Source organism: Lissotriton helveticus, chromosome 10 (assembly GCF_964261635.1).
Source record: "Lissotriton helveticus chromosome 10, aLisHel1.1, whole genome shotgun sequence".
Taxonomy (NCBI): Eukaryota; Metazoa; Chordata; class Amphibia; order Caudata; family Salamandridae; genus Lissotriton; species Lissotriton helveticus.
The window spans coordinates 740,624,897-740,651,214 of record NC_136071.1 but is presented as its reverse complement, the minus strand read 5'-3'; positions in this window follow the sequence as shown (position 1 = coordinate 740,651,214).

The following is a 26,318-nucleotide window of genomic DNA, read 5'->3' as shown; positions in this document are numbered from 1 at the left end:
ATACATTGAAACACCTAGACCCTAGGCATGCATTTATGCACACTGTCACACATTCATAGATATACTGACATGCATACAGTAATGCAGTTACTAAGACACATACACACTGACTGATGCATACACACAGGACACACTCATACATATACTAACATAGCCTACCAAATACAATAATACATTCACTAACTTATTCAGACACTCATTCATACAAACACTTAGGTATCCTGAGATACACTGATATATACACTAACACACCCAAGGATACAATAATACTTTGACTGACATTGTCTCTCAATAAAATATATACATACACTAAGATACCCTAGGACATACATACTGTCCGGATTCCTGCCACAGCTCACCTCTCTTGACTATCACTATATACCGGCATGACTCATATCACTCCTCCTAACACTCACGAATGAACAAACGTCTTGTACCCTGACAATTGACAGTACTACATGTTGTTGGTAATAGCTAGCTGCAGCTGGTGTTCCCTGGTTTGTTCAAAATGGCTTAATACATTTTACACATTTTTTACCATGCATATGCAAGGTCAGGTTATAGGCGCCATGGAAACATCAAGCAACCGGCATGTATTACTTCAACATGAACCTTCGGTAAGACAGCCCTCATAAAATTAATCCCCTGTACCAGTTAGAATGCGACCATTGCAAACACTCTAAAACACCTTCTAGAAGACAACCTAATCAAATTAATCATCTGCACCAGTACCTTGCTATAAGAAATTAGAAAGTGACTTTTGTGAACATTCTAAAACTCCTTTTAGAAGGCAGCCTCAGGAAGTTGATTATGTGCACCTGTTTCTTGTTACAATGTGATGTGAAGGTAAACACCCAGGCTATCTGTATGACCAAACACTAGCTATGTACTCGAACACACCGTTACCAAATGGAGAGAACTTAAACCATAACACAAACAATCAAATTGATATCAAAAACAGTTTGTTTTAATAAAAAGGGGATACATTTTTACAGCGTAATTATTCAAACATGATGAATTGATGATAAAAAATGATATACTTTTATATTAAAAAACATAAATTAAAAACATTAGGAGGACAATGATACATGTCCTATCTATTGTTGCTGTGGCTGTTGTATGTCAGTCAACGCGTTTCGACACGTCGTGGTGTCTTCATCAGGACTTTTATAATTTCAGCCAATTTATCTATGAAGAACAGAACAATATTAGTTCTCATTTTTTCTCAAAACAGTGTCATGGCTCATAGTCTCATTATGTCTATTCATGGTAACGATAACAAATCCCAAAACAATTATTCATTTCATTTCAGCTATTCTTTTCACTTCAGCTAGCATTGAGATATTTAGTGCAATTCATTATTATATTTATAACATTGCTTTATACATAGCATAGTGTAAACAAGGTATATTATTCATGGAGGTACCTTAAGGTGAACAGGCCTAGACAATTTTGATTATAACATATTCTATTTTGTCTATAACATACAATTGTTTCAGTGTTGACGTTCTTCAAATTTCCTGTTCCAATTTTATTATAGAATATCAGTTTTTCATCCTTCTATCTAATGAGAGATACAGATTTAAGATAAAGAAGCAAGATAAGAGAGAGAGTTGAAGGTTGAAGAGCTACAAAGGTTCCATCATATTTTTCAGTGAAAATTAAGGAGTTCAGGCAGAACACACCTATGAAGTAATGACCTATATCATTATATACTGCTATTTCTGCGCTCCTATTCTAGCCAACATTATACTCTATTTCAGTCTGTATATACCTATTCCTATCATGCCGGAATATTTAATTTTCCATGCTTTTACCTTGTTAGACTTCTATTTAAAAAGACCGTCTTTCAATTCTTCAGTTTAGGACAGGATAAGTGAGGCACCTGTTTTTCTTAAAATGGCATGTGAAAACCTAGAAAGGAAATAATTTGTATTCCTTAATAATGACCAATTTGTTCTCTTATCATGATGAAGGTCGGCATCTAATTATCATGATTTTCTCTTTGTGTAATATTACATACCTATAAGTTAAGGATTCACTGCTCCCATCTCACTTAGCGTGTATTCACTCTTTCATGGGTTTTCTTTGTATGGAAATTTTCTTCTAGGCTATAAATAAATCAGCATGGACTAAACGTTATGTTGTGGCATAAAGTTTTGCTGGGGTAAGTTAATCAGGCTTTGTAAATATTATATGTCTCACCATGTATAAAAAGTTTTCTAAATATTGAAGGCGACACGCTAAGGTGCAGTGACTGGTGCCGGTGCAGATTTTCAGACTAACGCGCGCAGAGCCGATGAGGGTTTACAACTCGCCGCGAGCAGACACACCGTTTCCACGTAGCTATCAAAAGAAGATAAATAGCACTTTTCATTATTCTAACTTTCACATTTATACCTTTATGATTGTTCTCTTTTTGGGTAAAATGAATAATTGAACATCGAACCCATAAACCTCTCTCGCACAAAAGACTTTATGTTGTTAAGTAAGTAAGATGAGGCACTAACCTATTTATAAGGTGAAAAGTAAATCTGTAGCAAAATAATAAAAGACTCATCATTCAGTTTCTTTTCTCAAAAAAAAACAGAACAGGTACCTGGAATACTATAGCTTTAAATAGGGGTGGAGCATTAGGGACGTGATGTCACGAAGACACAGCATAAATACCAATGGAATTGCGGGTTGTTAATCCCTTCGTTTTTGACAAGATCAGCCGCCCGCTGATTTGATCACTGCGTGCGAGAAAGAGAGCGCCAAAGAGGTAAGCACAGAAGAAACCCCCCCTTGGCCCCTGTGTGACTAGCGTAATAGCTTTAAACAGTTCATAGACTAATAAGACTATCGCTTAAATCCCCATAGACTCTGCCAAAGAATAGAGCCCTGGTAGAAGCACGCGCTACGTAAAGCTAACTGCTGTTCTCCGCGGCTTCTAAAGGAAAAACGAAGAGACCCGCCCTACGTCAGCCTCGCCTGCAGGAACTAGAATCTGAACGGCGGTTTCTCTTAGTGAACAATCATAAAGGTATAAATGTGCGTTGCCTTCCTAATTGATGAGGCATTTACAGGAGTCTGTTACAAAAGGAAAGTTAGAATAATGAAAAGTGCTATTTATCTTCTTTTGATAGCTACGTGGAAACGGTGTGTCTGCTCGCGGCGAGTTGTAAACCCTCATCGGCTCTGCGCGCGTTAGTCTGAAAATCTGCACCGGCACCAGTCACTGCACCTTAGCGTGTCGCCTTCAATATTTGGAAAACTTTTTATACATGGTGAGACATATAATATTTACAAAGCCTGATTAACTTACCCCAGCAAAACTTTATGCCACAACATAACGTTTAGTCCATGCTGATTTATTTATAGCCTAGAAGAAAATTTCCATACAAAGAAAACCCATGAAAGAGTGAATACACGCTAAGTGAGATGGGAGCAGTGAATCCTTAACTTATAGGTATGTAATATTACACAAAGAGAAAATCATGATAATTAGATGCCGACCTTTATCATGATAAGAGAACAAATTGGTCATTATTAAGGAATACAAATTATGTCCTTTCTAGGTTTTCACATGCCATTTTAAGAAAAACAGGTGCCTCACTTATCCTGTCCTAAACTGAAGAATTGAAAGACGGTCTTTTTAAATGGAAGTCTAACCAGGTAAAAGCATGGAAAATTAAATATTCCGGCATGATAGGAATAGGTATATACAGACTGAAATAGAGTATAATGTTGGCTAGAATAGGAGCGCAGAAATAGCAGTATATAATGATATAGGTCATTACTTCATAGGTGTGTTCTGCCTGAACTCCTTAATTTTCACTGAAAAATATGATGGAACCTTTGTAGCTCTTCAACCTTCAACTCTCTCTCTTATCTTGCTTCTTTATCTTAAATCTGTATCTCTCATTAGATAGAAGGATGAAAAACTGATATTCTATAATAAAATTGGAACAGGAAATTTGAAGAACGTCAACACTGAAACAATTGTATGTTATAGACAAAATAGAATATGTTATAATCAAAATTGTCTAGGCCTGTTCACCTTAAGGTACCTCCATGAATAATATACCTTGTTTACACTATGCTATGTATAAAGCAATGTTATAAATATAATAATGAATTGCACTAAATATCTCAATGCTAGCTGAAGTGAAAAGAATAGCTGAAATGAAATGAATAATTGTTTTGGGATTTGTTATCGTTACCATGAATAGACATAATGAGACTATGAGCCATGACACTGTTTTGAGAAAAAATGAGAACTAATATTGTTCCGTTCTTCATAGATAAATTGGCTGAAATTATAAAAGTCCTGATGAAGACACCACGACGTGTCGAAACGCATTGACTGACATACAACAGCCACAGCAACAATAGATAGGACATGTATCATTGTCCTCCTAATGTTTTTAATTTATGTTTTTTAATATAAAAGTATATCATTTTTTATCATCAATTCATCATGTTTGAATAATTACGCTGTAAAAATGTATCCCCTTTTTATTAAAACAAACTGTTTTTGATATCAATTTGATTGTTTGTGTTATGGTTTAAGTTCTCTCCATTTGGTAACGGTGTGTTCGAGTACATAGCTAGTGTTTGGTCATACAGATAGCCTGGGTGTTTACCTTCACATTGTATGTTTTCCCTGACCCAGGATCTTCATCCTCACCAGGGGGCCCTTGATACTTCACAAAAAATCTTGTTACAATGTGACCATTATGAACACTCTAAAGTAGTCTACTTTAATGAGTGTCCACACTCTCCCCCTTCGCTTAGGCTCTTTGCCTGCAACTTACCTGTTTCTCTACTTCCAGGTCTTGCCAGCTCCCTTGTTTCTTCCACTTTGACCTAACCACAAAGCATGTCCCACATTAGTATTTCACCTGGATGGAAAAACAAGAAAAAAAGAGAGACGCATTAACAGACTTGATTTCGTTGCACATTGAGTTCAGTCGCGCTTGCAGACAGGGTAACCAGTGTTTACGGTCAACTTATAATTTCTTTTGGCAGGGCTCTACCAGAAAGGACATGGGTGAAGCTAACCACATCCAAAGTAGCTTGTGGGTTTGATGCTGGAATCATACTCACTACAGTTTCAAAACTTTGATGAAGGAACATCTATGGACTATCTAAAAACAATGACAACAAAACTAAAGTTTGTTTGAGATATAAAAAGTTTTCATGAGGCGATACCTTAAAAGATATAGCTAATACTAGACTAAAGCTTTATTATTCCTTTGATTATAGAAAAAATATATGCTTGCATCATTCATCAGACTGGTGTGAATGCCTACTGCAGTGTTACGATTGAGTAGACGAGCTACAACATCTTTTGATTTCACACAAACTCTCCATTACAACCCACTACCCCCTGGGAATTTCCACTAGAGCAGTGTCTCCTTCTGTAAACCAAGGGCAAGTAGCCCCATTTGAATCATCTGGGATCCAGGTAGGTGGCTTATGACATTTATACATACACTGACACTCCCTTGAACTCACTGATGCCTTCACTGACACACTAAAACACTCATTCATACATACAGTTACAAACCCTGGAACTCACTCATACATTTACAGATACACCCAAGTACACACTGATGCATTTGAAGACCAACTGAGACACTCACTCATACATACACTCAGATACCTCAGGAGACACTAATAGATATACTGACGCAAAAAGCTAGTACAGTAATATATTCACTGACTCACTCAGACACTGATTCATACAAAACACTCTCCCACTCTAGGACACAGTTATTCATATACAGACAGAGTTATACACACACTCTTGCATTGACTTACCAACTAAGGCACTCATTCATACATATACTCATTCAACCTATGACACACTCTCACATATACTGACACAGTCAGTAAAATACACTGATGCATTCACTGAGCCACTCAGACACTCATTCGTACATACACTCAGACAGCCTAAGACACTCTGATACATATACTTACACACCCATAACCACACTGTGACTTTCACTGTCACACTCAAACACTAAGACATCACAGGACACACTGACACATATACTGACACTCTGATGAACTGACTGAGGCATTCACTGACACATTCACACACCTACTCATACATACACTCAGACACCGCCAGACACACGTATACATATACCACATGCTGCCTGGCACACAGTGCATGGGTGTTTACAAACATGTCCTTTTCTATTGTGGCTTGTGCTGTGGCCCTTTTCCAGGCCTGTTTCCGACTGCCTCATGGGCGGTCACAGCATAATCTGGTGGGTGGAATCACCGACTACTAGTCAGGCTGTTACCATCCCACAGCGATAGCGGTCTGATGCTCCTCTGACTGCCATAGTAATAAGGCCCCCTGTTACATAAGTTTAAACACCCATATACACACCAATGCATTCACTAACACAATAATATACTCATATATAGATATACTCAGATATCTTACGACACACTGACACACTCATTCATACATAAACTCAGACATCCCAGGACACATTCATACATATACGAATGCAGTCAATCAAAAACACTGATGCATTCACTGAATAACTGAGAAAGTTACTCATAGATACACTCAAACACCACTCAACACACTCATACATACAATAATACAGCCAAGGAAGTATACTAATGCTTTCACTGACTCTCAGACTGTCTCACATACATACACTCTCACACCCTGAGACACAGTCATGCATATACAGAGACACCCATGCACACAGTCATACATCCATTGACACACTCAGACACTCACTGATCCACACTCTCAAACTCTTTGGGGAATGCTCAATCATATACAGACTGACACACCCTGACACTCAATGTTACATACAGTAACACACCTATGTGTAGAGTGATGCATTCACTGGCACATTCATATGCTCATTCATAGTGAGACATCCTGGCATTCACTACTACATACACACATACACAGACGGACTGAGTTATTCATACACCTATCACTCTATAGAGAAAAAGGCACACGAATAATAAACAGTAAGACACAGCTCTTTCTTTGATTCAATGGTGGTTCTAACATGAAAATAACTTTTATGAAAACTAAGTCCAGTAACTTTGCATTTGCAAACCACAAAGGTGCTGTAGAACAGCTTCTTGAAAATAAAGTTAAAAAAAACTAACAGCGCTGCATCTTCACCTGTGACATCCTTCACCTTTTCATCCACAAGCTTGTGGCAGGTTGCACAGTGAGTACCCATACCTCCTTATTCGTTAAAGGTTGCTGGCATTGTAATTTCTGTAAACATGAGCAGATTGTGATGACAACCCAGCTGCAGGAACCAAGCTTGTTTCTTCCCTCGCCAACATCACCTGCGTGTCATGGAATGTAAGGAAATGTTTCCACATACTTAAGGACCTGTGGCTATATTTGCGTGCCGAGCCAGAAAAGAGCTCTTTCCTACACCCCTTGCACTTTACAAATCTTGCTATAACCTATTTTTGTCCACTGGGTATGGTAAAAAACTACCATGCCTCATTCAACTTTTGTGAAGATGAAGGCAGGTCTTTATCCTCTTCTTCATGTGAAATTATACAGGTTTTGCAGGCGGTGATGCATCACTCCCTTCAGCCAATCTGTAAAGCAATATTTCTGGAAGTTTTTCAAAAAGAAGTTTCTCCAACTGCAGCTGGAGGAATAATAACTGTTTTAGGGAGTGGCCCTACTCAAACATAGGTGTGGTACAATATTAGCCAATTAAATTACAGTTTCTTCTTTTTGACATCATGGGACACCACAGATCCGAAGCCGAAGATTGTGGGTCCATGTAAACTATAAAAAACTCTTTTTAATATAACCTAACAACTCAACATGAATTCCCACCTCCCAAATATGTCCAGCCTTATCCTATCTTTACAATCAGTTACTTCTATATACTTAAAATAATATTAAACATTTTTCAAAACTGTGGATCAGAACCACAGATTCCTTCCGATCACGTGATGGGAAGAAACACCATGGGGTTTCACTTGTCTATATTACCACTTTACCAGTGTTGCTAGGTTTGGCTATTTCCCACAAAAAAGTGTGGTAATTTTCCCATTTGTACAGAAATATACTTAATTGTCAGGTGCTTGTTTTTTTTGGCTTATATTTGCCTTTGGTGCACATTTTCTTCAGGCTGGAACAACGCTCAGTTATGTGTTTAAACCTACTATCCAATGGCCACATTGCATCAGCAGTGCACTTACTAGTCCATAAATGTTGACGGACTCAAGTGCAGTCCGACACTGTCCCTGAACACACCAGAGGAAATAGGAAAGCCTTTGCGCGTGCCATGTACGTGTAACTCAACAGGGCCCACTCTCATCCTTAGACTTAATATTGTCCTAGCTGCAGATGAAGGGGAAAAGTGAGCAGAAAGAGGTAGAATAAAGGTCTGAAACTAGGAAAAGGGGCAAAATAGAGGTCAGAAATGAGCTGCAAAAGATAGAATACAAGAGAAAAAGGAGCAGAAAAGGCAGAAAATTAGCATAAAATCAGCAGAGCCCACTCAGGCACTCATGCACCTAGTCACGGAAAATCTCAGACACTTACACACCCACTCAGACACCCATTCAGACACTCCTGCACCCATTCAAAGACCATCACTCACACACCCACTGAGACTCATGAACTCACTCACACACTCACTCTTAAAAGGTTACAGGTTAATGCTAGGAAATAACATTAAAAAACATAAATATTCACATACAAAAAACCTTAGAAAATCACTGAAAAAACCAAAGGTTACAGGGCTGTTATAGTTAGGCTCACATTTTACTCATACAAATCCACTGAAATTCAGTAGGTATAGTAACCTAAGCTAACTGTAACGTATGTCCCTGCAATGCACTGCTTATGACCTCACTTATTACATCACCCATGACAAGGTCAGTGACATCACTGAGGACCTTTGTGGAGCCAAAGATGTCCCCGGGGACCGCCAACCCCCAGGCCCGGCATCTGCTACCACCTGGGACGTCCATCCCCGGGAGGAAGCTGTTTGCTTTTGCTTGGTGGGAGCTGACATAACTCTGCTTTCTGCAAGCCAGAGCTTTCACACAGCTCTTGTTTGCAGAAAACTGAGTTTTCATCTGTTTCCTTGCATGCAAATATTCGTGCAGGGACACATGAAAACATTGCTTCTGCATGCAGGGATCTGGTATTTCAAGCAGCTCCCTGCTTGCAGGAGCAATTCCGGGTCCCACAAGATTTGTTAGCTGGCTGGGACCGTGGGGGCATTGAGGCTCACACCTCGGTCCCTGGGAAGAGGAGAAAGAGTCAGACTAAAGGTCAGAAATGAGCAGAAAGAGGCAGAATAAAGGTAAAAAATAAGCAGAAAAAGGTGGAATAAAGGTCAGCAATGAGCAAAAAGACGTAAAATAAAGGTCAGAAAAGAGAAGAAAGAGGCAAAATAAAGGTGAGTAACTAGCCAAAAGAGGCAGAATAAAGGTCAGAAATTTGAAGAAAAAGGAAAAATTAAAGGTGAACAACGAGCAGAAAGAGGCAAGATAACAGTCAGCAACAAGCAAAAAGAGGCACAATAAAGGTCAGAAATTAGCAGAAAGACGGAAAATAAAGGTCAGCCATGAGCAGAAAGAGGCAAAATTGAGGCCAGCAACAAGCAGTAAGAGGCAAAATAGAGGCAAGCAATGAGCAGAATATATACCAACAAAGAGAAGAAAAAGGCAAGATAAAGGTTAGAAATGAGCAGAAAGAGGCTACATAAAGGTAAGAAACGAGCAGAAAGAGGGAAAATAGATGTCAACAATGAGAAGAAAGATGCAAATTAGAGGTCAGCAATGAGCATAAAGATGCAAAATAGACATCAGAAATGAGCAGAAAGAGGCAAATTATGGATCAGAAAGAAGGGGATAGAGATAAAATAAAGATAAGCAATGAGCAGAAAGAGGCAGGGTAAAGATCAGAAATGAGCAGGAAGAGGCAAAATACATGCCAGAAACTAGCAGAAGAAGCAAACTAAAGGCCAACAACGTGCAGATAGAGGCAAAACAAAGGTAAAAAACAAGGAGAAAGAGGTGAAATAAAGGCCAGCAATGAGTGGAAAGAGGCAAAACAAAGGTCAGAAATGAGCAAAGAAATGCAGAGAATGAGCAGAAGCCACTCAGGCCCACTTGCAATCACTCACAGAACAACTCAGACACTGTCACACACACTCATAGACCCACTGAAACATCAATTCACCTACAGATAGATTCACACATAACCTTTCTCACCCACTCACAGATCTTCTACTCAAGGTCAATATGGACGAGGTAAACGTATGTGCAAAGAGTCCAGAAGTCACATTAAAGAAGGATCCTGCTCTGATGTAGTCCCAAACAAGCCCTGGTCCAAATCCTGCATCACAGAGGGTCTAGAGAGCCTCTCAGCAACTGTCTGTGTGGCCCCTAGTGTCAAAAGCAGTTGAAGAGGGAGGCAGGGTGCACCCCGGATGTCTCTCTATGTGCTCCTTATCGCTTACCCAGGAGGTCCTCTTTGTACAGAAAAGCATGGGTCGGGCAGGTCCAAAAGGTCCTCCAAGGCGTCAGCTCCATGGCAAGAGAAGGGGGCCAGAGCAAGTATAGCAAGCAATTAATGCATTGGCAGCACAGTTTGCAGCATCACTCACTCCTCAGAAAGCACCGCAGGGACAAGACACTGGGCTTGGGGAGCAAAGGGGCTACGGATTCCTAGACCCTGGGCAAGCTAGACATCTTGATGTGAGTCCCAGCCCTGTTGTTTCCAGCAAGGCAGTGTTATAGGGCCACAGGTTACACTTGCAGCATCTGATGTTACTCAAAGCTAATGGGAGATAGAGAGTTTATAGTGGGGGCTGGTAGAACATGGGATGCAGGCCTGCACTGGTCAAAGGCCGATCACTAATATTAGCGAGCGTAGAAGAAGGGCAGGGGTGCATAAAGCTGTTTGCCCATCCCGTGTCTAGATCAAGGCCAGAAGCAAGGCCTCAGGGCAAAAAAACCCATGCTTGCGGTCGGTAGGCGGTGGAGGTGAAGACTTAAAAAACTTTTAAGGGGTTCACTGATGTACCTGGTCCTTAAACCAACAAAGAAGAAATTGGCACGGAAGCTTTAATATCAAAAAAACATATTTAATAACCTCACATGAGGGAGACTGCGTCATACAGTACCCTCAGGCCACTGTAGGAAACAGTCTAAGGAGTACAGAGAACAGGGACCTTATATATGCATTTGTTGCCTAGTCAGCATAAAACCAAGGGGAGTTCCTGGCACATACAAGCATGGTTATTGACTAATATGGGTATACAAAATGTGCTTGCTCAACAAAGTGGGAGGGGAGACATTTCTCCGTACATCAGTAAGAATAGCCTGACAGTTCTACACTAGGAGCAGGTGCATTCTACCAGCCAGGCCTTTCTGAGCATGTGCATGGCTCTGGAAGAGGGAGAAAGCACATGGGGAGCACATGGCTAACTAAAATGGCTGCCAAGAACAAAATGGCTTTTAGCTCATGCTAACAGCGATCCCTGCAACTTTTAACAGATAGTCCTTTTAGCATGAGCTAAAGACATTTCTATGATCTAGTAGGAACATAGAAAATATTTTGCACATTTCTTCCCATAAATTCATCAATATCCTAATTCATTGCTAGGTGGACATTTTTCATTCTAAACATTTCATTAAGCTGGTATATATAAGGTATAAGCAGGAGTACAAAGGGAACAGAGCATTGGGTCATACGGATAGCAGGACAGAGCAATGACTATTATCACAAAAAGAACTATCAATATTTTTCAACCCCAAGCAGAAAGCAAATCCCAAAACCATCCAGTCCAATTCTATGTAAAAAACATTTTCAATAGACTTTTCCAGTGTTCCTTTTGTGAGGGCTAGAGTATCAATTAATATTCTCATGGAAAGGGCAAAGTAATATTTGTCAACTGCTCAGAGGAACATTTCTCTTGCAGAATAAACATTATTCCTAATGCAAATACTAAATCAGTCAGACATATTATTACAAAAACAATCCTGGCTGCAGGGGACCGGGAGGGCCACACAGGGCCATGAGAATTAGGATGAGGAGCCACAAAGGGCTGCTCCTCCTCAAAAATGGGACAACAGAAAGGGTACATTACTAACATAAAGAAGTCCTTGGGAAATTGAAGCCGCTATACAACCAGCCAGAGGGGAGTCTTCTCCCTGTGTCCGTTTGAGCATCACAGGCAGGCTCTTGTTGTTCCCACAGTGAAGCTGCACAACTCGCAACTAAAGAAAACATTCACGGCTCAGTTTGAGAAGAAGAAGTCTTTCTTTCAGGATAGGGCAATCACCTTCCGGGGCAAATACCCAATCCTGTCCAGTGTCTCAGGCAGTGCACCAGTTTTCTTCACTTTGATCTAACAGGCACCAAGAGACACAGCACCTGTAGCCTGAACTCAAGTCCTTCCCTAACTCCTGTATTGCTCCGCTGGCGCACTGCTCTCTTTTTAGGGCCACAGATTGTACCCAGTATGCCCAGGTATCCCTTCATCAACAAACAAAGGCATAAACTTTCATTCACTTTGGGACCAGGATTTAGGGGTGTGATGCTGAAGTACCTGAAGCAACCCTTATTTCAAATGGGGTCACCTCAAGTAAAAGCCTCCTTGCCGTTTTGGCCGGTCTGTGACTCTCTCAGCTGGGTATCAAAAACTGGATCTAAGACTTCTCCTTTCTGATTTGTGACCCCGTGTTTCGCCCAAGACATTTGCAGGGGTACACACTTCACATCCCAGTGCTTCCGCCTTCACTGAAGTCCTAGTTGCCAGCAACGCTTGTGCTGGTTACCTTCACCTTGGCTTCAAGCTGGACTGGTGCTGACTCCCCAGGCTGGATCTGATGTCCGGGCCCCTCTGGCAATTGTTGTAGGGCAGCAATTATCTATTGATGGACAGAACAAAAGGTCTTTAGACAAGGCATACAAGTAATCTATCAACAGAGAGGATAGTCTCAGAATACTTCCTAGTCTTGGGGCGCCCCATATATTAGCAAGGCACCTAAGAACCACTTCATCTATCTGAGAGTAAAAAAAAACGGACCTGTTACACTATTTGAAGCAGCTAAGGAAGTCTGTGTTCATTTACTAAATGATGAGTAAAAGAGAGAAACAATAAAGACATACTCTAGATCCTTACATTTGTGTATTCCTATATTATTCATCTAAAAAAAACTCAAGAAAGGAAATTCTTAGAACAAGCATTCTTTTGTGCTTCTTGTCTTAACAAGCTTGTGTTTTATAAGTCATAACTTTTCACTACTTGTACAGGACTGCAGACACTTCTAAAATTATTTCTCTTAATAAAAGCACCTACATTTTACACTTACGGTCATGCTCTCATATTACAGGCGCAGCAGGAAAATCTAAAACTGCTAATTTAACAGGGATTCTTATTACATAAAGAACTAAAACAACTTCAACATAGTGGGTACATAAATTTCTCCAGCAGAGCATGTTGTAACAAACAGTTCTATAAAACAATATTTTCTTTTCAAAAAGGTTTGCTGAGGATCACATGGGCGTCTTTCCTGCATTCTACTTTTCACGATCCATACTAGTCAACATCAGCTCTAATAAGGGCTGTCAGCTTATTAACACAGACTAGCTAATAAAAGACTAACAATGCCCTTGCAAAACTGTATATAACATGAGAATCACATATAGTTCCCCTTAAAGGTCAAATAAGGGAACAGCAATCTAGACTACTCATCCTTTCATAATTTCATCAGACAGGACGGGCAGTAACATAGCATATTTATTTATTCATTTTATTAATGCTAACAATTTTAAAACTGTATTACTGAATAGCCAATTAAATGTCTCATGGCTGTTTCCTATACATCTTAGACAGGCTCAAAAGAGAGTGAGAAAAAGAGAGAGAAAACATAAATTTGCCTACCCTTAATTTGCAGAGGAGCTAATCTCCTTTCCCCATTTTGACAGTAGGAAACTTGAAACAGGTTTACCTTCTGTCGACACTATCTACCCCTATTTGTGGCAACTGGTCGCAAACACACTTGTAGGAGGTAAATAGCACATTGAGCTAGCTAGAAAACATTAATAACCAACTACCAAGTCCTTTAGCAATTGTACTAGTGTAACATGAGTGCACATGAATGCAAACTGAATTCCATTGCCTCCTTATTGTAGCCCTTACACAGTAATCTTTAAGCTAAAACTATTATTTTTATATACATGGCAAAGCTATGCTCTACTCAGGGCCCACATATACCACTATCTTTCCTTCTGTTCACATGACTGCACACAAATTTGCTTTTGCCAAAAATAGTAAGCAAAGCTTCTCTTTCTCTCCCTGTGCTGTTATATCATCTTTCAGAATTTTTCAGAGGTCAAAGTGTCAAAGCAAATCTTGCCCTTAGCCCTGCTGGGCTGCTAAACGCAGAACTCGACCTCTAACCCTTACCAACTGTCCTATTTTGTGCAAGGCTTTTCAATGCGGTTTTTCTAATTCAAAGTCACTCTGGAGACTGACAGTTGAAAGGCAGTCCTGTTCCGTTCCGGTTTGCCAATAATTTAAAGGTAGGATAATAACTTCTGCTGGTTTCTTAATACCTAATTTCATTTGTGAGCAGTGTTTGGTGAGCTTTTCTAGCAGTATATAGGTCAACTGTTTGTTCTATACTTGCCTGTGTGCATTACTGAAGACTGAGATCAGTTTGAAAACTGCTCTGAGTGGCAGAACTGCTTTGAAAAAGTACATTGTGCCCAAATTCGACGTTGGTGATAGGGGCACCTAAAAATGGATAACCTACAATGTTTTGGCATATTAGGGACCCCCAGAGTATCCTCTAGATATCCCTGGAATTGGGGATCAGAAATATATAAGGTACACCCTTATAAAAAGAGTTTTGAATGTCTAGGTAAAGGAACATTTCAAATTTTATTCCCCACTTTGTGGTTAAAATACTGCTAAAATTCCAACTTTGATGCTAGGAGTCATATATTATTTACAGTAGGATTATTAGATATTGTAAGGATCAAAAACAATTTTAATAAAAAATGTCCTCATATGGTGAACATGTGTTTTCTTAATAATGATCACCAACCCTTTTGATGGTTCCACATATGAAAAGCAAGCCTCATTCCTTTCCTATCACCTTTAAATGCATTAATTTATAACACTAAGCACAGAAGTTTTACTAAAACATAAAATAGCTAGCGCCACTTTTTAAAGAGCAGTAATAATTTAACATCAGAACCACAGATGTGCTTCAGCTGTGCTCTGACCAGCAGGCGCCAATTTCTGTACCTTTATCAGGAAAAAAATCCTTTTGCCATTTTGTAATGCCCTGAAAAAGTTGAATCTATGTTTGTTGTGTCAGACAGCTTCTTCTCAGTTAGACAGCTTAAACACAGCTGTTTGAAAGCTCTTTTTTTTCTGGTGCTCAAAGTAAGCACGTCACAGTCTATTTAAAAACTCAGGCATTTCAAGCCAGTCAAAATCTATCATTTTGTACTGTCGTGTTTATTTCAGCAACATCAAATTTACTCAGATGATGTGAATGCCTTTTAATATCTAATACAATGTATCTAAGGAAAATGCTGTAACATTTTGTATTTTAGTCCTAGTTATTGCAAAGCACACAATTTTGTTGTTTCTTTCTTTCTATGAGGCCTATTTTATTCCTATTGAATGTGAATTCTAATTGTATCTTTAGCATTGTGGCAATTTGTACATATCTATAGTTTCTTTCTTTGTCAATTTTAATGGTAGCATGCAGCTATGTAGCATATGTTACGTAATTCATTTCTGGATTTATTTTAAATGTAATTCATTCAATGACATTTGCATAACAAAATGATGACAAAACAATATATTGAGCTCATTCCAGACATTTTCAGAAGGGGGTCATACACTCAGAACACACAATACAGTGCGCTTAAGGAAAGCCATTCTTACACAAAGAGCGCAATTGCTACTTACTCACACAAGTACCACCGATGTCAAACCAGAAACCACATAGACTTTCAAAACACACAATCAACCCACAAATCAACACTTAGAACAAAACCAAGAGACAGCCCACAGACTGTACTAAAACAAAATAAATTATAAATACTAATTGTAAGTCATATTTACAAAAAAAATTCTCAAAAGAAGTCCAAAAGACTGCACAAAAACAGCACAAAGACTGTTCCATGTTCAAGAAGCCAAAATACACCAAATTCGCCAGTTTGGCTCGCCAAACACTCAAAAAGCGCTCTGCATATCACCACTTATGAAAGTTACTAAGTGTGCAGATCAGGATCCTTTTTATGTACATATTTAGTTCCATGGGGTACTTAGTCACCAAGGAAGAAATACCTTTTTATACCTAAACCTATTTCGGTATCCCCTCTAGGGGAACCGGCTGAGTTCATTCAAGATTCACATTGGTACCTCCAAGAACGCAGCACATTCTTCGATGTGCGCTTGAAACAGGCATGCCAAGAATATTGCCGCATATACATTATTATACAGCAGTGGCACTTAACACAATATGTGCCGTTACGAATTTTCACAATTTAGAGAAAAATCTCATTACCTGCCTACATAAATTGTAATTTAGATATATTTCCAAATTCCAAAGTCCTTGGCCAAACAAACAAATCAAATGTCGACGACCTTACCAGGCACAAATCTCCAACCTTCACTGCCAAGTTCTGAATGACCTAACGGTCGTTTTTAGAATACTCACGCCAAAGAAGTTGTCAGTCGGGAGTGGTAAACACTCGGAGGATCAAATCAGGAAGACCAGAAATATACTGGGCTGCAGAGACAAAGAATCTCTGTGCGCAGAGTACTGTCCTGTCCTTATCAGTAGATTCCTGACTCCCGTCAAGACAACTCCCTTGGATAGCCGCTTCTCCAATGAGGTCCACGTTTGGGTGCCATTTGAAGAAATAAAAACCTTTTAAGGGGTTCACTGATGTACCTGGTCCTTAAACCAACAAAGAAGAAATTGGCACGGAAGCTGTAATATCAAAAAAACATATTTAATAATCTCACGTGAGGGTGACTGTGTCATACAGTACCCTCAGGCAACTGTAGGAGACAGTCTAAGGAGTACAGAGAACAGGGGCCTTATATATGCATTTGTTGCATAGTCAGCATAAAACCAAGGGGAGTCCCTGGCACATACAAGCATGGTTATTGACTAATATGCGTATACAAAATGTGCTTGCTCAACAAAGTGGGAGGGGAGACATTTCTCCTTACATCAGTAAGAATAGCCTGACAGTTCTACACTAGGAGTAGGTGCATTCTACCAGCTAGGCCTTTCTGAGCATGTGCAAGGCTCTGGAAGAGGGAGAAAGCACATGGCGAGCACATGGCTAACTAAAATGGCTGCGTGTATCAAGAGGGAGAGAGAGGACCAGAAAGCTAGTCCTTATCCCCCGAATTATATGTCAATAAATCAAAAATGGACTAGCTAAATAATCAAAAGAAAATAAATTATTTTAATTTATCAAGGACTCAAGTATGCTTTGTCAATGGTTTGTGGCACCTGGTAGGTGTGCTCATAAAGCCCTCACCCACCAACCTAGTTGGTGGCATGCTTCATCATCGGGCCCACCCAGTGACACCTAGCGTGTCCCGGGTGTGCTTCGACGCCTGAAGACAGCGGAGCAGGTATGTCGCTGTGTGTGCGGTGAAGACTGTTATGGATTGTGAATTTAAAACGGCTTGGCGGGGATCCCAGTGCCCAGGGGCAAATACACTTTATTAGCTGGGTCACCGTCAGCGGTTAAAAAATAAGGCTTATTGGATGTTAGAGGCGAGTTACGACCTCCCACATCCTGGGGTGTGTCAACATGTTTCAGCCAGTGCCTTATTACTATGCTGGCTTTCTTCAGGACGGATAAAAAAGGTGTGTGCAATTAAAATTAGTGGGTGTATATCCAGACTATGTGTATACACGCCCTAAAGTGTTTTTCTATGTGTGAGTGGGGAATTCCCATCTCAAGAAAACACGCTGGTTTGTCAAAAGTGCTACTTCATGGTTAGAGAAGTGGCATGGGTTGACCTGAGTTCTTGGTCAGAGCCTGCCGTGGACCTGTACTGCCTCCTTCGCTGCACCGGTGCGTGTATACACATAGTCTGGATATACACACCTACCAGGTGCCACAAACCATTGACAAAGCATACTTGAGTCCTTGATAAATTAAAATAATTTATTTTCTTTTGATTATTTAGCTTAACTAAAATGGCTGCCAAGAACAAAATGGCTTTTAGCTCATGCTAACAGCTAACAGCGATTCCTGCAATCTTTAACAGAGTGAGGAGAGACCTCCGTTCTGCCACCCGATTTGCCCCTCCTCTCTGGGTAACAGCAATGACACCATTCTACTGGGCAGGTCCCAGGAAGTCAACAACAGGAGGCAGAGGGGTCCATGTCCAGCTCGTCCTGCCAGTTTTTTACAGTAAATAATAACAAAAAGATTTTTTTCTTTAACATCACTTTGGGCCTGATTACGTTGGTGGTGAAACCGCCACCAATAGCGGTGGCGGCTTCACCATCATCGAAAGCAGGTTTTATGTCCGCCACATTACAGTGGTGGATGTGCCTTTGGCAGTCAGAAAGACTGACGGCCACGGTTTTGTCTTGCAACTTGTCCTGCAGCTAGCAGCACACACCACAACACAAAATATAGGCATTGTGACTGCCGGGGTACCTGGTAGGCACCGCCACAATTGTAGGGATATGATTCACCTCCAACGGTCTGAGAGGCTCCTTGAGCCCGTCGGAACCGTGGCCGTCAGTCTATCCGACTGCCAAAGACATGCCTGCCATTGTAATGTGGCAGGCATAGAACCTGCTTTTTATGGTGGTGAAACCGCCACCGGCAGGCTGTCTGTGGCAGTTTCACCACCATCATAATCAGACCCAAAGTGATGTAAAAAAATCTTTTTGTTGTTTTTTACTGTAAAAGACAGAAGTACATCATATTTATTATATTTTTATGATGTACATTTGCAATTGCTTAATACATTTAATAACTTTTTAAATATTTTTTTTACATTATCGTAACATTTTTTATTAGTATGTATTCAATAATTGTATGCTATTATTTAATTTGATACTGTACTTTTTTTCATTTCTTACAACATTGTTTGACATGTTTAACATTTTAGAAACTGCGTTACATTTTTTATAAATGTAGTAACCTTTTTAAATAAATGTTTTCACATCATGTTAAACATTTCGGATACAGTGGTGTGGGCACCCACCATCCTAATCAGTACCTAAGCCAAGGGGGCCCGTGTGCAGACCCTTTACTTGCTTCAAGCCAGAGCTGGGGAACTAGGAGCATCCCAGAGAGAGTCAAGACAGGCTCCCAATCAGTTCTGAATAAAGAGTGCAAAGAGTGGTGCGCTCAGGCTTGGTGCACTTGGGATGGTGATGTGCTTGCATACAAGAAAGCATTTCCGTTCCTGCTGGAAGTTGGAGTCCAGTGGCGGAGCCATGGCTATAACATACACATGGAGAATACCTGAACAATGTTATGAACAACAGACTGGGAGGAGCTTCAACATATGGATGGAAAAATTATTATTGCAACACAAAAACGGTCTTTGATCTCTGCGGCACCACATATGGCTCAAGTGCCTATGGAAATTGAAGACTATTATTTTGAACAGTGCTCAGAGGTTTTAAGGCAACATAGTGGAATAATCCAAACTTAAAGTGTCAAAAGAAAAGGGCAGCTACAATAAGGCTGACCGAGGTGTGGAGAAGTAGACACCATTTGTCAGGACAGCTGGGAGTCTCAGTGGGGAAGGATCTCAGAATAAGATCACATCAGAAAAGGCACCAAACAGGTTAAAAGCAGCCAAATGAAGTAGATCCTCAGGCCAACGGGTACCAGAGGTACGCTTCTCTCTACAGAGAAGAACACTGCATTCCAAGTCTTGCCATGAATATAAGCTAGTTCAAAACACAGGTACAGCTACTCCCAAGCTAATTTTCAACTCCACAGGGTGAGCCTGCATACAGAGCATATATAAGGGCACATCATTATTAGTTGTCTAGCATCCCAGGCTGGTACAGGGAATGTCATCATTCAGCCCTTGTGTGTTGCTTTTAAGTCTGAAAATCCAGTGCTGTTCCCTATAGAATAGGACTCACTCAAGGGTGCCCATGACTGGTGAAAAACGGGGTTTGTCTATGATTACTCATTTGATATTGTTCTCTGTGTGGCCAGAGACCAGGTAGTGTCTAGTGAGTTTGGTGTTAGATTTCTTACATCTCATTGAACTTTGGTGCTCCATTATCCTTGTTCTGACTTTGCTGGTGGTCATGCCCTCATACAGTAGTTTGAATAGGCATGTGAGGAGATATATTACTCCTTCCGTGTTACAAATTATATGGTTAAAGAGTTCCCAGGGAGTTCTGAGACCAAGATTGATGCGGACAGGAGATTGCGTGTGTGGGCAAACTAAGCAGGATTTGCACTTTAAGTGACCTTTAACTGGCGAAAGTGATCCCAAGGTGTCATTGTTCATCCTGTGGGAGATGGACTATCATATCTCAAATGTTCTTGCTTTGTTTCAGTGTGAAGAGAGGCTTAGGTAGCGTTTTCTCTCCGATGCTAAGAATATGTCTATTCTTAACGCGTTCTTGATGGTATTTGTGAGATGGCTATATGTGCTCACATAGACCAGTCTGTCCGTTTCTTGCTTGGGGTATGTCTGAAGGAGGGCTTCTCTGCTAATAAGGATGAGGTCTTTAGGGTATAATCTTTGAGATACAGTGGTACTGAATTGTGACACATGCTCCTTGAATTTTGCCAATTGTTCTGATCCTAAGGTACTGCCTCACTAGTAAGTTTTGTCAAAGAGCTTGTGGGTGGAAGCTATTGTAACAAAGGAGGGAATTGCCTGGCATTGGCTTCTTATATAGCTCGGAGTATATCCCTCCATCCTTGGGATACAGCAGGAGATCTAGGAAAGGAAGAGCGTCTTTGCTATATTCACTGAGGAGTCTAAGATGGGATTTCTTGTTTTGAGCTGCACCATAAAATCATGTAGAGACTTGAGATCACCATTCCAAATCACCAAGATATCATTTATGAGTTTCCTCCACAACTTCAGGCTCTTAAAATGGGGATTCTCAGATGGGTAGATATGAGTAGATTCAAAGCAGTGCATATACAGGTTCGCCATGCTCAGGACAAAGGTAGTGCCCATTGAAGTTCCAGTCACCTGACAATATAGTTAGGCTTCATATCTTCCATGGCAATCATGGCACATTCCATCACAAAAGTGGTTGGAGTCATATCATCCCGATCACTTTGTTCAAGTAGTCCTTTTCCAGTTTGTAAGGTGTCACCTTGTGGAACATTTGTATAGAGCAATTCCACATTATAGGAAAGTAGATGGTGTTGCTCAGAGTCAAAGGAAATGTTCAACAGGATAGTAAGTATATGTTTAGTATCCTAGAGGAAGAATGATATCTAGGTAACCATAGGTCGTAAGAACCAGTGTAAAAACTGATAAAGTGGTTCCAATAGGGATACAGTTCCAGAGACACTGGATTACCCATTAGGTGGTCCTCTGGATTTACTCATCTTTGGTAGGATATAAAAATAAGGGAACCTAGGGTGAGTGATCAGTATAAATTCAGCCTCACTTCTAGTGATCTAGCTAACATCCTTTGCCCATTTCTACCAAGGTCTTGATAGTCTTTTGTAGCCTTGGAGAAGGGTACCACTCTAATCATCTGTAGTATTTTGGATTATTCAATTGATGGTGACATTCTTCCTGAAAGACTTGTAGATCCAGGATAACTGTGGCTCCCCCTTTGTCTGCTTGTTGTATCACAATGTTATTGTCACTTCCCAGTGACTTCAGACAGTCCAATTCTTCTTTGAGAAGACTAAAAAAAAGTGGTATTTTGCTAGGGTTCTCTGGGCCTCAAAATCCTTAAGTACTGCTTTCTCAATGGTGGCTACCTCAGGGGGAACTAAATGCAATGGTGGTTTAACGTTGGACTTGTTTCTCAAGCTTTTGTTAGCATCAGCGTCCACATCACTGTTGTCAGCCTTATCAAAAAAGAACAGGTGTTTCTTAATGTGTTCTTACAGAAAAAGAAGACAACTTCTTGTGTGTAGTGAAGTCATCGCCTAAGTGAGTTTGGACAAAGCTCAAAACTTTATTGAAGATATTTGTCTCCAATGAGATCAGTGTTCTCTGGCTTAGGTTCACAATGAGGCAGGCATGATCCTTGTTGAAGAGATTGGTTTCCTGGTCCTGCTCCGCATCAGTCAGTGTTGGATTGCTGGGTCCCAAGGCACGTGGTTCTTCTGTGGGCCTGGTTGGTTCTCTGGAGCTGGCCTGTTGCCACCTCTTCTACTGCATCACCTGCCACGCCTCTGCCTAACAAAAGGCAGATATCCCTGCCCCCCAAAGGGAGGTGGTTTGAACGGTTGAACTGGTAATCCTCAAGATTGCAGGGCCACCAAGGGCCATGTGGAGAGGCTCCTGGAAAACCGTTCCTATCTCTCATTGTCTCATACTCATCTTCAAGGAGCTGTCAGACCCATTGGATTCTGAATCCTCCATATTACTCCATTCTTCAGAGTTGGAGGTCCATTCATCAGTCACTATTAATGTGTTGCAGATGTTGCACACATTTGTTCATGAGGACATTATTTTCTGAAATGTTTGTGGTGGAGGAGGAAAGCTGAAAATCCAGATTGAAATTAGATGATGCTAAACATATTATACAAATCCGAAATGAATGACAAATATTGTGAGTACTCTCCAGGAAATTACCATTAGCTAAGAAGGATGCTGTATGACAAGAATAGTTGACCAAAGACAACTACATGTCACCAACTGAAGTCGGTAGTGGGTTTAAAATAGGATAAGATGATCATAAATACATACCAATTATATTACCTTGCCAGAACACAGAACACACTCAGTAATGTTCACCTGGAAAATCTTTTTGGGAAAATTGGAAACTTCACTTATTTTTCCTCTGATGAAAGTTCAGCCTCCTGTTGTTGATGTGGTGAAGTAGGAGGCTGAAGTGTAATAGTGGGGTTTTTCAATGCACAGACATCAGAGGTTGAACATGTTATCCCCATTTTCCCTATTGCATCAGTGCATGCCAGTAAGGCTGCATGGTAATTCATGGCAAGGGAATGCTGGTTTTACAACACAGCAATGATGTTGATGTTGATGTTGATGGCATTCATTGTTACTATGAAGGAGTCTATCTTGGACTCCAATCTGTTGCCAAAGGCATCCAGTCCCTGTTCCAAACACTGGAGGTACTATTGGGTTCTAGAAATTTGACAATATCACCGATGTTAGATACTGATGCCTGTTCTTCTTTGTCCCTCAGTCCCTCAGTATCATAACACCAGCGATGCAGGCGAAGGATACATCAAGAAGGGGTGTCACACAATGCCTTGACCAACCCTTTATTGGGCCTGAGACACCTCTGGACTCCTTCAAGAGTGTCTGCTAAACTCTATAACCCCAACTTGACATTTTTCATCATATGCTGCTGGACCACTACCTCTGTGTTGGAAAAATACTTGGGGTTCATCATTATCTGTGCTGACAATACAGTAAGCAGGTGTGTCAATTGCAGTCTTGGTTCATTCATATGGAGAACCAACATCTTATTTCTATGCCAAGGCTACAAGAGAACAGTCAGTAGTGTATAGGTGCTTTTTAAAAGAGTCTTCATCCATGGAGGGTAGGGGGAAAGTCGAGATCAATGTTGTTGTCATAGACAGGCTGGTGTACAGGAGATGTAGTTCTTTCATCTGCAAAACAGTTTTTCAAAAGCAGTTTTATATAGCGTATGATACATTGATTAATTCATATTTTTTACAATTCCTTAAACCCTGAACTCTCACATGAACATATGTCTACATGACAATTATACCATAATGTAGTGGAAGCCTACATATTATTTTTGAACGTACAATATGATTATACATCCTAAATGTGAACTATTGCATAGTTGTTATGTAAGTTTAAGAAGATATCTAGTTGAAACACCCATATTGTTACTGCATATACAGCTCTACAGAGTTGTTATACATCCTATTATCATCCTAGCATGGGGTTTAATTTTCATAAGCATTGTCTAGCTTTTCTCTCTCACAAGATGATGCAGCGGAAGTGGAGTATTTTAGTCAGATCTACACAACCACCCATATCTACCTCCAGAGCCTTCTAAAATCCCCAAAAATGCAAAGCAGTAAAACTTGCTGAATTGCACAAATCAGCACTGGAAAGACATTAGACAGACAGCACATGTGTGTACTCATGCATCCAACTAATACATTTGGTACCGTTGACAGATACACCCAGAGCACTACACGTGGACACACAAATTCATTGTATGTCTTCCCTATACAGGTTGTGCTTGAGAAACATAACTTTATTTGGTCTTTTTGTTTACTGTTTGTATATGAGGTGTATTATGCTACACACCTATAAATAGGTAACTCCTGTAAGTTTTTTTGTGGTGTAAGATGTCCCCTCTTACATTTACTACAATGCAGGCTAGAAAGAAATAAACCTTCCACCATGGGACATGAATGCCTGCATTGGCACTTGACACCATATAGTTTAGCTATGGCAGTAGATTGCAGCATTGAGTCATATTGTAGTACATATAGTGAATTTTTGCAGGCTCATAGTGATACAGGGCATGTCATCAAGTTGTGGGGGTACATAGACAGTCTTACATATATGTAATTAGGGCCCATGTTTACCACTCACATTTACTATGATATGCTGTTGTAATTGTGAAACATATACTATGTTTCATTTCCATCTTTAGAAAACAGACATAGATACAATTGTATATCCTTACATCTTTGTCAGATGCTATACAAATATGTATATTTATGAATTACATAGCTTTTTGTGGATTTGCATTTGGATTACACATAGTTACACTGTCATTTCAATCTACAATATCTTCATTCAAGTTTTAGTATGATTTCTATAATGTGAGTCTTTCCATGAACAAACACTAATGGTTATTATTCACAGAGATTTGCCTATTACACTACTGAACATGCCTCTCACATTATTGTCATCACCAAGATGCCTACTTGGTATTATTTATGTCTGTTTGATACTGAAGCTGCACACAGGTACAAGCTATGCATGCCCCATCCACAAATTGTTCAATAACACAATGACAAGGGTTGTCATATTTCAGTCATTACCAATTATTTAGACAAACAATAAAGATACCTTTGCATTATTATTGCATCATACACAATTCTAAAAGAGCTACGCAAAAGCATTACTGACATTTAAAGTGCTGCACAAGTGGCTTGGTAATGACATGTACTACAAGGGAGATAATTGGCCCGCGAATAACCACATTTCAGGCTAGGGGGCATTTCATAGGTTGATCTGGAATATTCCTGTGGGTTCACCCGTGGAGTTCCATATATCCCCACATTTAACAAGAATGGTAAATCTGGGAATGCTTCAAAATGCTACCCATGCCCTGGGGAGATGCGACAGGAAGAAATATCTTTATTTCTTATTGGTTTTTTTTTTTAATAAGAAATTTTTATAACATTTTCCCAAAGAAACCAATAAGAGTTACAGCACGCTTATACATTTTAAATCATTACAGTACTGACACCAGTGTTTGTAGGTAATTACAAATGAAATCTTGACACAACAAAGGATTGAAATCATAAAAAGAACAACAATTTGCATACTTTTCAACTTGTGTCTTCAGCTGTATAGGTCCTAGGGGCAGTCTCCCCTTCCCGATTTATCAACCCGTTTTTCCAGTTTACAACTGGATGCCAAATCTTCCTACCCAGAGTTCTACCTCTTTTTCCCTTTCTATCATATATTGCTTTTTCTAAGTTATAGGTTGACAATAGCCGAGCGATCCACGTTTGGAAGGTTGGTGGGACCCTATCAAGCCATAATGTTGCTATGCATATACGATAGACTGTGGTTACCATAAACATAAACTCCATAGGAATATCCTCTGTCCCTACCAATACCCCCAGCAGTAATAAGTTATCTGAGAGTTTAATTTTGAGACCCAGCGATACATCAATACATTTCTCAATATCTTTTTTTAAAGAATACAATTGTGGGCATTGCGAGAACATGTGAATAATGTCTGCATTCGCTGAATCACAACGTGGACATGTTATTCCTGAGGTGCCTCCCCATTGTGCAATTCTAGCTGGGGTATGATAGAGCGAGTACAGGGTCTTATAGTGCTGTGACTGTAAGGTTGCAGAGCATAAGACTGTGCGGCCCAGATCTAGGGATAACTGG